Genomic DNA, 14,542 nt, shown 5'->3' on the forward strand with positions numbered 1-14,542 from the left:
TTCTTAAACCAAAGTAGTCTGCAGAACCAACTGCCTGCAGACTACTTTGATGGCTTTGATCAGTGGCGTAGCTAGAGGGGGTGCAAAGCACTATTTTTTGCAGGTGCCTGAATGAGCTGTGCAAGAGGCCCTTCCCCCTCCCCTTAGGAGTCATTCCAGGCTCTGTTTTGCTCCCACTGCCTAGAACGGCTCCAAAGGGGAGGGGCCACCTGCATGGTGCGTTTAGGCGCTTACAAAAATTAGTGCTCTGCACCCCCTCTAGCTATGCCACTGGCTGTCATGTCTGTGCAGTTGGCTTGTGTGTCTGATGGATATACTTACAGTTCAGGACAGGGGTACCTTGCTATTTACTAGAAAAAAAATGTAATGCAAAGAGCTGGGGGTTTATATGTGATTTCAGGCACTGCCTTAAATAGCTGCCTTTCCTGAAATGAGCTGTCCATGGAAAGAGTGAAGCAATTTAATCATGAAGATAAGAATCCAGATCCTGGCTGAACAAAACTCAGTTGCCTGGCTGAACAAAACTCTGGTCTGAACTTGTTGCCAAGGAATGCACATACTGTACAGCACAGTCAATGTGAGCCAATGGGTGCTCTGAACTGGCACCTTAAGCACACAGGGCAGGAGTGTGGATGCTCACATGTCCCCCATCACCTAACTGCAGGGAGGGCACCTCTCCTCAGAGCTATGGCAGAGCCAAGAAGTGTCCTCCAAGATGTTCGTCTTTGTTGTGCAGCCAGACATCTCATAGAAGAATGCCTCTCTCACAGCTCTCTGGCAGCAAAAAAGAAGAGGCACCCTTCAAGATTGCTCTTCTTCCTTTCCCCAACAGGATGTGGAAATGGAGAGGTGCGGATGGAGGTTGTCCCTTCCTTGGCGCTCCAGGAAGGAGAGCCTAAGCAACCTCCTTTCCTGTCCTCTCCATCCACAAACGGGATTCTTCAAAGATTGCTGCGTCATTGCAGGGTCCTCTAAGAGTGGAACACAGCAGCGACAGCCCAAGTTGCTTGATTGAGAGGTTCAGGCCTTCACTGCCTGGGGGGCTCTGGGGTTGGGCGGGGTGGGGCTGTGAGAATCAGCCGCCTTCAGCCAGCACCTCAACTGGTTAACTTCTGTGGTTGCCTCATGTTAGAGGGGTCGGTGAGGATGCTCAGTCTCTAAAGGCAGTAGACTTAGGATAGGCAGTGGATTTAAAAGGGATCGGTGGAGACAGCAGCAGGTTGATGAAAGGAGGAACCAAGGAACAAGTAGGACCAGTGAACTGCCTCATTTAAGGCCTCAGGCCCTTTGGGATACAATACATAGTTTGAAGCAAAATATGCCCTTCAATCCAAAAGACTTCAGTGCTGTGAGGGATGACTGATTTTTTTTTTTTAACAGACCACTCAGTGTATCAGGCAATCTAGGATAAGCACCCAAATGCAACTGGTAGCTTGCTCCTTCTGGCGTGACTCACCTCTCTGGCTGCCTGGCCCTTCAAAGGCCATTTCCCATCTCCTTTCTTCCTCTTCTCCTTCTCCCTCTTGCCTCAACCTATCAACATGCATGTGCCATCAAACCTTCTGTACTTTTTCCCTGCCTAGGGGTAGCTCCCTCTTTCACTAGCCTGCCCTATATTCCCTTCTTCCTCTGACTTTGCTACTCCTGTGTCCGGCCCTCTGATCTCTTTCTTTCCCATCTTTGCACCTTCAGACTCTCTCTCTCTCTCCTGTGCAGCCTCTTCCTTTTCCTCCTTGCCTGCTGGCCACTTTCCTCTCCTCTCTACTTGTCCATCTCTGGTCCTTCCTGTCCCCTCTTGTGCTTGATCGCTTCATTCCTGCCTGTGTTTCCCCTCCCTCCAACCTGGTGGCGTTCCCCCACCACTCACGAACCAATGAGACTTCCTGATGGTTAGCAGTGGGGATGCAGCCACTCATAGCATGTCACGTTTCAGAGGGTGGGAGGGGGTGTCAAATGTGCTGAAGAGCTCTGCAGTCAGCCACAATGCTTACTGCAAAACTCATCTTTGAGGACATTTGGTGGCACACCTGAGGTCTCATTATGTTGTCCACTCTTTGAAAAACTCTGTCACTAAATGGATTCCAATGCCTCTGAGTCTTTGAGCACACCCACCACATGTGGGGGAAAAAAAATATCATAATTACTTGGGCATTCCCAATGCTTAATTGTATTCATCGTCAAGATCTTATTTAATCCCACTGAATAATCTCTCTCTCTCTCTCTCACACACACACACACACACACACACACACACACACACTCTGTTTTTTTCTGCCTATTATTTACATCATTCCTATAAGTAGTTTTGCAGCATAACTGAGCTAATTTGCTAATGGTATTGTATCTGTATACCAAATTCCTAAAGCAGCAACTGTTACCCTGCACATGCCCAATCTCGTCTGATCTTGGAAGCTAAGCAGGGTCAGGCCTGGTTAGTACTTGGATGGGAGACTGCCTGGGAATACCGGGTGCTGTAGGCTTATACCATAGTCTTTTGAGACTGAAGATTGCCAACCAAAATAAACTGAAGAATAAAATGGGGGTGGGGAGAGACACTGTCCTCTACTAGCTCAGGGACCCTCTGGCATGCACAGGAAAACTCAGTCACTCCAGGTGTTTTCTTGAAGCTTTATCTACCATTCCAACTGCCATGATTCACTCCGAATTTTTGGGAGACTGGAACGACCATTCTGAAATCCATCAAAATTCTGTGGAGTGGAACTGGCCTATGCAGGCCATCCCTACACAAGAGTTGCACCAATGGGGAATTTTGAGCATTGTCATTCGTACAACTAGTGCAGCACTGTGTCTGCGCAATCCCAAGGGGCGATGAGGCCAAGAACATAAGAAGAGATGGACAAGAACTCTGTCCATCCCCTGCATAATTTTGTATGTCTCAATCATGCCCCCCCTCAGGCACTTCTCTTCTAGGCTGAAGATGCCCAAACGCCGTAGCCTTTCCTCATAAGGGAGGTGTCCCAGCCCAGTAATAATTTTAGTCACTGTCTTTTGCACCTTTTCCATTTCCACTATGTCCTTTTTGAGATGTGGTGACCAGAACACAGGACACAATACTCCAGGTGTGGCCTTCCCATTGATCAAGGCCAAGAAGCATGGAGACGTGAGGCAGTGGAGTAGCTAGAGGGGGTGCAAAGCACTAAGTTTTGTAGGGAGCCTCACTGCAGTGTGCAAGGGGCCCCTCCCCTTCAGAGCCATTCTGGAAGTGGAAGCGAAACTGAGATGTAAGCCTCTGTTTTGCTCCCACCACCTTGAATGGCTCTGAATGGGAAGGGGTCACTTATGATGACCACATTACAATGAGGTTTCCTGCAAGATTGAGTGCTCTGCATCCCTCCTAGCTATGACACTGGTGTGAAGGAGAAGATGACATTCATATATTTATTTGAATCAACTAGTTACTGTATTTCTTTGGACACAGACTTCTAACGTCCGTGTATTTCAGAACACGCTGGTGCTCTTTGTTCAAGCACAATCGTAAACAGTTTAACGTACTGTGTTTAGACACCTAGAAGACACAGTCTTTTCCTGAGGGTGTCCTATTTGCATGTGTCCATCTCCTCTGGGCTCTGGAACCTGTGCCAGGGATTTCATCCGAAGCCCTTAAGTAATTTGTCTAGTTCTGCCATTATAATGCTTAATCCCTGTCCACATGAGGGGGCCGTGAATCTCTTACTAGAGGGGACGTGTTTGAATTTTGGTAGTTTGTCAGTATAATGTGAAATGACAAGCACTTGCAGAGTTGATAAATTGAATCGTAAAGTCTTCTTTTCCTCCCTTTTTCATGAAGGTGAAGTCATGAGCTGAACGTTGTTTGTTGGCTTTTTTTTTAGGAATTATTTTCATAGAGAGATTAAATGCCAGGGGGAAATTTTGTTTTCCTCAGCTTTGTGTTATCTCTTGGCCAGGCAGTTCTCCTTAAAACTAGAAAGAGCCTGAATATCTAGGACTTTGAAAAATGACCTGTCGCTCATGATCGCTTCATTTCAAATGCACGGGTGGGCACTGGGGAACTGCAAGCCTGGAGACACGTGAAAATGCACTGCTGAGGAGTTTATCATTCCTTGATCCTATAGTCTGCCTCACAAGGGCATGTATCTATTTAGCAATCATACAGTGGACCCCCGCTTTACTCCACTCCGGGGACACCACTGTATTGTGAAAATATTGTAATGCGAACCCAATAACACATTGTTTTTAGGTAATTTGTTCCAAGACCTGAGAAGCTGATGTTTCTGCCACAGAACTAAGCCATTTCTCTCTCAGAAAGGTTATATAAAAGGGACATACTGCGCTCTTTGGGGCCATGGTTATCGTAAGAGCAGCCCGGCTGGATCAGGTCAAAGGCCCATCTAGCCCAGCTTCCTGTGTTCCACAGTGGCCCATCAGATGCTTCAAGGAGCACACAAGACAACAAGAGACTTGCATCCTGGTCCCACTCCTTTGCACCTGGCATTGTGAGGTAGCCTACTCCTAAAACCAGGAGGTCCCACATACCCATCACAGCTTACAACTTGTGATAGACTTTTCCTCTGTCCAAACACCTTTTAAAGGCATCTAGGCCAGACACCATCACCACATCCTGTGCCGAGGAGTTCCACAGGATAATTACACGCTGGGGTCTGTCCTAACTCTCCCAATACTGAGCTTTAGGGGATATTCTGGTGTTGCATGAGAGGGAAAAGAACATCTGTCTATCCACTCTATGCATCCCCTACATCAGGGGTGTCCCAAGTTTTTGGCAGGAGGGCCACATCAGCTCTCTGACACTATGTTGGGGGCCGGGGAAAAAAAAGAATTAATTTACATTTAAAATTTGAATAAATTTACATGTGTTTACATAAGTGAATATATTACAGGTGAACTTATATGAATGAATGAAGGTCTTGCAATAGCTCAAGGCCTATACAAGGCCTTGTACAAAGCAAGGCTGGCCTTTCTTTTGCTGCCGCTACTGCATCACAGACATGAAACAGCAAGCAGTGGAGGGAACCCTCATCCCACAGCTCACGCGAGAGGTCAAACAGTCGCCCTCACACTGAGAGCAGTTGCGTCGGGCTAGTGTGGGCCCCAACAAATCTCCAGAGGGCGAGAGGCTCATTAGAGACTGGGGATTCCCTGAGGGCCGCATTGAGAGTCCTCGAGGGCCGCAAGTGGCCCCAGGGCCGGGGTTTGGGCACCCCTGCCCTACATAATGTTGTATGTCTCAATTATGCCCCCTTGTCATGTCCCCATGTCAATTTGCACAATGTTGTAATTATAAAACATAAATTACAAGGCTATACACTTCCTTCAGTAAACACAGTCACAATGTTAAAAATGCGATACCGGCTACTTAGAAGGCTTGCACATGAATCCGCATTCACATTGGCTATATCCTTCCCTCCATACACACAGCCATTATGTTAAAAATGCTGCTATCCATAGAGACACTACCAAATGCTAGCACATACATTGCTGACTGGCTTATCTGTCATTCACAAGGTCCTGCTGGTGGAACAAAAGTTCCCTTATCTCGAGGAGACCTCCTGATTGCCCTCCCCACCACAGGATGGAGGGTGCACTGCCAGGGTGTGGCAGCATCAGTGCAAATGGTGGGGAACAGAACTGAGGCATAAGAGTCTGCACTTAAGATCAATTAAGGCTGTAATTCTAACCACGCTTTCCTGAGAGTAAGTCCCATTGAACACAATAGAACTTACAACTGAGTAGACCTGGTTAAGATTGTGCCCTAGCACAAATTACAGCCTGATCCTAACCTGTTCTGGAACAAGCAGGCTACGGTGGCCTGCGCTGTATCCAGCGCAGGTTAAATGCAGGCTGGAAGTCAACTTGGGGTAAGGGGATATTTTTCCCCTTATCCCATGTCAAGCACCAGCCAACCCCTTGCACTGGCCAAATGCCTTCTTGGATTGCGTTCTTAGGGCCCCATCCTATGCCTGCCTACTCAGAAGTAAGTCCCATTATAGTAAATGTGGCTTACTTCCAGGTCAGTTTGGATAGGATTGCAGCCTTCGTTGCTTTTTAGCACACTTAAACACACTCATCGGTACCCATGTTCCAGGTCAAGGAAGATATGGTGGTGAAGACCAGAAGTGATTGTGAGGAGCTCCAGAAGGATCTCTCCAGACTGGCAGAATGGGCAACAAAATGGCAGATGTGCTTCAATGTCAGTAAGTGTAAAGTCATGCACATTGGGGCAAAAAATCAAAACTTTAGATATAGGCTGATGGGTTCTGAGCTGTCTGTGACAGATCAGGAGAGTTATCTTGGGGTGGTGGTGGACTGGCCGATGAAAGTGTCGAACCAATGTGCGGCGGCAGTGAAGAAGGCCAATTCTATGCTTGGGATCATTAGGAAAGGTATTGAGAACAAAACGGCTAATATTATAATGCCATTGTACAAATCTATGGTAAGGCCACACCTGGAGTATTGTGTCCAGTTCTGGTTGCCGCATCTCAAAAAAGACATAGTGGAAATGGAAAAGGTGCAAAAGAGAGTGACTAAAATGATTACAGGGCTGGGGCACCTTCCTTATGAGGAAAGGCTATGGCATTTGGACCTCTTCAGCCTAGAAAAGAGACGCCTGAGGGGGGACATGATTGAGACATACAAAATTATGCAGGGGATGGACAGAGTGGATAGGGAGATGCTCTTTACACTCTCACATAACACCAGAACCAGGGGACATCCACTAAAATTGAGTGTTGGAAGAGTTAGAAAAGACAAAAGAAAATATTTTTTTACTCAGCGTGTGGTTGGTCTGTGGAACTCCTTGCCACAGGATGTGGTGATGGCGACTGGCCTGGACGCCTTTAAAAGGGGATTGGACAAGTTTCTGTAGGAAAAATCCATTACGGGGTACAAGCCATGATGTGTGTGTGCAACCTCCTGATTTTAGAAATGGGCTATGTCAGAATGCCAGATTCAAGGGAGGGCACCAGGATGAGGTCTCTTGTTGTCTGGTGTGCTCCCTGGGGCATTTGGTGGGCTGCTGTGGGATACAGGAAGCTGGACTAGATGGGCCTATGGCCTGATCCAGTGGGGCTGTTCTTATGTTCTTATATTTGAAAGAATAGTTTGTCCCCAATGCAGAGATACAGTAGCAAGTCTAATCTCAATTAGACCGTGATGACCCACTGCCCCCAAAGAGAGCTGTCACAATGGATTAACTGAGTCACAGTTAAAGGGTGTGATCTTGTGCCTGATCATTCTTAGCATTAAGAATAAAATCAAAGCACAGTCCCAGCTTCTCTGAAGTTGGCGTGGATCACCAGTCTCTTTATGCCATGAGGTGTGGACTGGAGTACAACCATCCCAGCCCCAGACATGGGACACCCACAGGCCTTCTCCACTGCAGCAGCCTTGGCAAGGAGAAGTCAGAATTCTTTCCAGCTTGACAATGAAATGCAGTAACAGGAAGTGCAGAGGACATGTACTTCCTGCTCCTGCATGGCAGCAGTACCCAGAAGCCCTCCGCAATCGTACGGTGATTCAGTAGCCCTCAGGAGAGCAACGCTTAGACCCGCCAAACCCTGCTTCCAGCCTTCTCCTTCCATGTGAAACCGTCCACATCACAGCGTGCTGAAGGCTTTTGCAAACAGTCTTCTCTGGCACTGTCATAAATAATTAAAGCAGAACTATACATGTCACAATAAATTAGAACACGGCCTCTTGCCATGTGGCACCATCGATTCCCCATCACCCTGCTCTCTCTTTCAGCTGCGTTTCTTCGCTTGTGGGAATCCTTGGTTTCGCAAGGCTGGCCTATATCAAGCACCATATGCCTGATTTTACTCCCCGGACAATTTCACTGCTAACTACAGGGCTTCCTTTTCTTCTTTTTCTTTTTCTTTTTTTTTGGGGGGGGGAGGAGGCTTTTATTAGCTAGGCTGGGCTGAATTTAGGGGTAGGTGAACTTTCTGGGGCATCTGTGGGAGGATGCGAGACATTTCATAACTCTTACAATCAGTGGCATAGCTAGAGGGGGTGCAAAGCACTAAGTTGTGCACACAGCGTGCAAGCGGGCTCTTCCCCCCTTCCCTTTGGAGACATTCTGGGCAGGGGGGAGCAAAACGGAGGCAGAGGTGTTCCGCCTCCGATTTGTTCCCCCCACCTGGAAAGGCTCCAAAGGGGAAGGGGAGAGGCTGCTTGCATGCTGGGATGAGGCTCCCTGCAAAACCTAGAGTTTTGCACCCCCACTAGCTACACATGGTTGGCAACCTTCAGTCTCAAAAGACTGTGGTATAAGCCTACAGCACCCGGTATTTCCAGGCAGTCTCCCATCCAAGTACTAACCAGGCCTGACCCTGCTTAGCTTCTGAGATCATGGTATAAGCCTACAGCACCCGGTATTCCCAGGCGGTCTCCCATCCACGTACTAACCAGGCCTGACCCTACTTAGCTTCCGAGATCAGACGAGATCGGACAGCTGCTGCTATGCAATGCTTATAGTTAAAATGCTTCTCTAAGGTAAGTGAAAACCACTTTGTTTTTATATGCTAATATATTATATGAATAAATATTCATACAGCTTTGCATGAAAAAGCCACTTTAGGTGGCCATCTGGGAGAAAGGAGGGGCAAAAACCTGAATAAATAAACACAGTTCTGCATATGTGCAAGCATGCTGTCTTATATGACAAGGATAAATCACACATGGAGATTGTGCATCAACGTTGAGAAAGAGCTTCAAATGTGATTTTTAAAAAGAATAAAAGTTGAGCACATGGAGGGGGCACTGAAAAAGCTCCCTATCCAGAGTTCGATTTGGTCCTATCCATCAGAATCTACCCATATTCACCTCACCTGTCCCTATTTACCTGGGAAGGTGCCTTTATCATGTCCTTGTCTCTCACAAATAAGTGCTCCTATCTTTTTTTTATGGGGGGTGGGGGCGAGAAAGTGTTGGGTTATATTTTTTAGTGTCAGTGGCATAGCTAGAGGGGGTGCAAAGCACTAAGTTTTGCAAGGAGCACTGGTGTGCTCCCTGGGGCTTTTGGTGGGCCGCTGTGAGATGCAGGAAGCTGGACTAGATGGGCCTATGGCCTGATCCAGTGGGGCTGTTCTTATGTTCTTAGTGTGCAAACACCCCCTCCCCTTTGGAGCCTGGAATGGCCCCGAAGGGGAGGTGGAAGGGCCGCTTGCAAGCCTTGGTGAGACTCCCTGCAAAACTTAGTGCATTGCACCCTCTCCAGCTGCGCCACTGTTTAGTGCACACTTGAGCATGTAGCGGGATTAGTCAGCTTTTGACCCCTCCTCTAAAATAATGAAATCTCTAAGATATGCAAGAATGTCTCTTTCATGCATGTGAATATACACAGAGACACATCTAAAGACAGTATGTGGCTTCCCTTTCATCCTCTCCAGAAGTGCCTGTATGAATGAAGAATGTTACCATGTGTATTTGGGGTGGACTTTTCTGTAAGCACTATGTACAACAAGAGCCTCAGTAAGATTAGCAGCAAATCTATCCAGGACTCATAAGAACATAAGAACATGAGAAGAGCCTTGCTGGATCAGGCCAAAGGAGCATCTAGTCCAGCTTCCTGTATCTCACAGTGGCCCACCAATGCCCCAGGGAGCACATAAGACAAGAGGCACAACCTGCGTCCCAGTGCCCTCCCCTGCATCTGGCAATCAGAGCAGCTTGCCTCTAAAATCAAGAGCTTGCACATACTTACTATGACTTGTAACCCGTAATGAACTTTTCCTCCAGAAATTTGTCCAATCCCCTCTTAAAGGCAACCAGGCAAGATGCCATCACTACCTCCTGTGGCAAAGAGTTCCACAAATTAATTACATGCTGGGTAAAGAAATATTTTCTTCTGTCTGTCCTAACTCTCCCAGCACTCAGCTTTTGTGGATGTCCCCAGGTTCTGGTGTTATGTGAGAGGGAAAAGAGCGTCTCTCTATCTACTCTGTCCAGCCCTCTTTCCTGGGCACCAATGGCAATTAACCCATCCTGTCCTGGCACAAAGGTCCTTCTCCTGCATTGTGTCTGTGAACTGCAAAACTGGGTTTTTTGCAGAAGGTGTAGCAGGTAGTGCTTTGCTGCCTTTTTCCTATGCAGGCCCAGCTGGAAGTGAGAGGATCCACCCCTCCCTGCTTCTGAATTCTCTGCAGTTCACAGACAAGGCAGGAGAGCAAAGGGATGGTTTCTCTCTCTTCCTGCTGGGCTTCTGCAGGCACCAGCAGGAGGGGATGGATCACAGGGGTTGATGGCAACCAACAAAAAGCTGACTATTAAAAGGCTGACAAGTGAAAATTTGTGGACTCCTTTAAGCTGGTAAAAACACTCTGCTTTAGTACAGGACAGATTGTTGCACTGAAGTCCAATGCAAAGAGACGATTCTTCAACAATGTGTAAAGAAAGGCAGTGGGGGATCTGTCAGTGGTCATGCATGTTTCCCTATTTTCACCTGTGAAATATGATGTGATGCATTTGTTCTAATTGTGATTGCTCCTGCCAATCCCTAAGCCCTTCCCCAAACTGATTGCCACCAGGAAGTTGTGAATCCTGCAGTTAAGAGGTATCAAGGGGCCAGTTTACAGATTCAGTGGCCTTGAGGTGCACTCAAGGGCCTCTTTAGAAAGGTGACATATGCATCAACTGTTGTCCATGTGCGCACTGCAATGTACATGCTTGTGGAGGTTTAGAAAAGGGGTACCCGATTGCATGGTTTGTTATCATCACCCATCTTAAGACACATATTCATAGACACAGTGCCTATGTGCACCCAGAAGTGTCTGTGTGGGGCCACCAGGGGTATACTGCAGTGGTTCCCAAACATTTTAGCACTGGCACCCACTTTTGAAAACAACACGCTATCAGGACCTGCATAGCTTTACGAGACTTTTAAAAAGTTTCATCTTACAGCTGCTCAAGTCTCTGTTTTCATCCTTTTATTATGACGGGGGTCAACTACCTTCGGGAGCATTTCTTGAGCTCCACGTTCATCGGATCAGGACCATTCTGGTGGCCTTGCATTCCCTTTGCCTGGTCTTTGACAGGAGCTGAGGCATGTTTGTCTACCTGTGAGTAAACACACATGTGCTGCTTTGTTTCAGCTTCCATCGGTCTCAATACGTTTTTCCTGTCAACTTGGAGAGGGAGGACTTGAGTATTTTGGGGGGCCTGCATCAGGACCATTCTGAAGCACATTTGCCTACTCATGAATAAATGCATGCTGCGACTCAGGTTCACTTACCATGGGGCTCAATACATTTCCCTTGTCAGTTATCAATTTGTCAGTTACAGGACCCACCAACTATTGCATTGAGACTCACTGGTGGATCCCAATCCACAGCTTGGGAAACACTTGATATACCAGAACACGGAATATTAGCTGATCAGTGGAATTCAGCACCTCTTCATTTATTCCACACTTAGCCTCCACCACTTACTGCTCCACTCTTGGTCACCTCTGGGAACTCCCAATAGCAGGAATGTTCTGTCCTGAGAGACCCGAGATGACCTTAGTAAACCAGATGTTCTGAAGAAGTTGAAAATGAGTTGCCCTTTGGTGTTTATCCATACTGCCTGAAGGGTAGATAACTGACCTAAGTTCTCCCTTCCTCCTGGTTAGATACCCAAGCTTTAAATGGGGAGACAGTTCACACTTCTTGCCATGAGGTGAAGATGCAACAGTTCCACACAGGATATTATAAAGGAGAAGAACAGGAAGCTGGAGGCACAAGTCCTTCTGCTTTCCTGGCTGTCTTCAGCCACCCCTCTTGTGTTAAGAAGGATTTGCGGCCCAATGCACATGATAAAAATGTTTCTAAAACTGCTCACTTGTGTAGTCTGCAGGAAAGATCACAAATCAAGGTCTCCTTGGTCCATTTAGGGTATTGGGGGGGGGGAAGAGAAAGGGGTGTTCCTGATCTTAGAAGAATACCAGAGGCTACAGGCAGATGAAAGAAGAAATATGATCTCTCCTAAGAGCAGCCTGTTATTCTTAAGGGGGAATTATCCTTTGGTTGTACAACAGGGAGTCCTGAACACACCTATATAAGAAAACATCCTTGGAACACTTCCTTCAATAAAGAAGCAATACAAGGAATGTTAAGTGTTTTTGAGGCTGTAGAGAAGGAAACCCTTGCAGCTCCAGAAAGCTTCTCTCCGCAGAGCACAGGAATGCAGTATAACAAGTCTGTTTTCAAACACTGGAAATTGCAAGTAGGGAAACAGGAAAAGTTTGACATACTGGCAAAATACCGCTGAAAATTAATAAAGCAAACACAGCTGGGGTCTTTGTACCTTGCAATTTCCTACCTTGACAAGGCCCAGAGTTTCTTTGCAAAATCTGGGATCCTGCTGGTCAAGCCACAGGGCAGACTGTCCAGTCGGGGTGGATCTTTCCAAGGGACGGAGACATGCTGAGATGTCTAATTGAGGGATTGGGTGGAGGAGCTGATGGGGAGCCAAAGTGAGGACACTCATTTTTGAGAACCTTTCGGAGCCGGGTAGAGGAATCAATATTACAAGAGACCGAATGGGGAGATGGGAGAGGCTGTACGAGTCAAGGCAGGACCAGGATGAATACATGACAGTAACAGGACATACCAGATCTCTTCTCATCCTTTTATTGTTTACAACTCACTAAAAAAATCCAGCGCGTAAGATCTGAGACTGGGAAGAACAAACAAGCAAGCATTAATTTTCGAAGGCCTGGATTCCTGTGGAGATCATACAGGCTAACCACAGGTAGGTTTCTGCAGTAAAGCTGAAACTCTTCCCCCAGTTTTCTCACTTGGCTTTTAGGCCTTCTGGGCTTAGCTCATAAAGAGGTAGTGTGCAACAAGGGGCATCACCTGAGCTGCACACTTTGGGTCACCAGTTTGGACTGGAATCATTGCTGGAGATTCCCCCCCCCCTTTCCAGTCATGACATCAAGGAGGCCCTGTTGAAATCTCCAGGATCGCTTCAGTAGTCACTTGGTGATTCATGCCGATTCCTGGAGATTCCAGGGTAGCGATTGTGCCACAACACATTGGTTTGCCACAAATGGGCCGCAGGTGTGCCATGGTAGTTTGGGGGAGGATCGTTTATTAGTAGGGCTATTGAGGGATGCACAGTGTGCCTTGTCAATTGTCCAAAAACAAACGGTGCGCCTTGACAATTTTAGCACCTTGTCAGTGTGCTGTTGTCAGGGTGAAAATCACTGGGCTGTGCTATGCTGATTAGTGGCAGGTCTCCAAAGGTCTTTTCCAGCCTTACCTGGAGATGTGAGGTATTGAACTGCTCCCTCCTTAGAGACTTTCTGGTGGGGTCTAAAGGCATTGTTATTTAGATGAGCCTTCTGAGTCCAAGTCTTTTTAATATTGAATATTGTGAGTTGTTTTTTTTTTTAATGTGGGTTAGATTTTATGAGTCTGCCTCCTTTGTTACTGATTGCTGCTGGTTTATGTTTTTTTATGATCTTTGGTCCCACTCCCCAGATCCAGTCCCTCCAAAATGATTCCTGGGAACCCAGAAGCAGAGGCAGCAGTAAGTCTGAGCAAAGGCCTAGACCAGAAAGTGCTGTGTCTGTTGGACAACTTAAGGTTTTGACTAGTTTTATCTGACTACTGTTTTTACAATATGTTTCAATTAGGCGGGTTAGGACAGACAAAAGAAAATATTTCTTTACTCAGCGTGTGGTTGGTCTGTGGAACTCCTTGCCACAGGATGTGGTGATGGCGTCTAGCCTGGATGCCTTTAAAAGGGGATTGGACAAGTTTCTGGAGGAAAAATCCATTATGGGGTACAAGCCATGATGTGTATGTACAACCTCCTGATTTTAGAAATGGGTTATGTCAGAATGCCAGATGCAAGGGAGGGCACCAGGATGAGGTCTCTTGTGATCTGGTGTGCTCCCTGGGGCATTTGGTGGGCCGCTGTGAGATACAGGAAGCTGGACTAGATGGGCCTATGGCCTGATCCAGTGGGGCTGTTCTTATGTTCTTACAATATGTTATTTTTTTCTGTTTTAAACTATGTTTTTAATGTGTTTTAACCTTGTTTTGTAAGCCGCCTTGAGTCCCTTCTGGGGGAAAGGCGGGGCATAAACAAACAAACAAACAAACAAACAAACAAATAATAAGGTTTTCAATCCCTCAGTTCTAACTGAGGGAGAGGGGCAGAGGACTGAACCAACCCATGCTCTAGATCAGGGCCTGGCATGTGCTTCAGGAAGAGATTGGGCAGCTGGAGAAAAGCTCATTGGATGCCTGGCAGTTACTGATGCCAGTAATTCACCTGAATTCGTTATTTGTTCCAGGTGACTCCTTTGCTAGAACATCCCCTGATCTTTGGGAAGCCTTGCTCCCTGATCTGCTGGACGACTTTCCCGGCCTGCCAGTACAAAGAGAACGTGAACCACACACGAGTGGAGACAGGACAAGACCAGCACTAATGTTCCCCTGCAGTTCACAGCTGCAGGGGAGTGTTGGATGTGTTTCAAGGTGCACTCCTGCACCCACGATGATGCTTCCCCATATAAGTGAGGGCCAAGGCTCCACTGCAACATGCTGTGGTTCCA

General features: G+C 47.0%; 1 pseudogene; it reads left to right on the forward strand.

Moving 5' to 3' along the window:
• Positions 1 to 2,357: 2,357 nt before the first annotated feature.
• On the forward strand, positions 2,358 to 2,480 carry LOC136646321 (5S ribosomal RNA; annotated as a pseudogene).
• Positions 2,481 to 14,542: the final 12,062 nt, after the last annotated feature.

Source organism: Tiliqua scincoides, chromosome 3, assembly GCF_035046505.1.
Source record: "Tiliqua scincoides isolate rTilSci1 chromosome 3, rTilSci1.hap2, whole genome shotgun sequence".
Lineage (NCBI taxonomy): Eukaryota > Metazoa > Chordata > Lepidosauria > Squamata > Scincidae > Tiliqua > Tiliqua scincoides.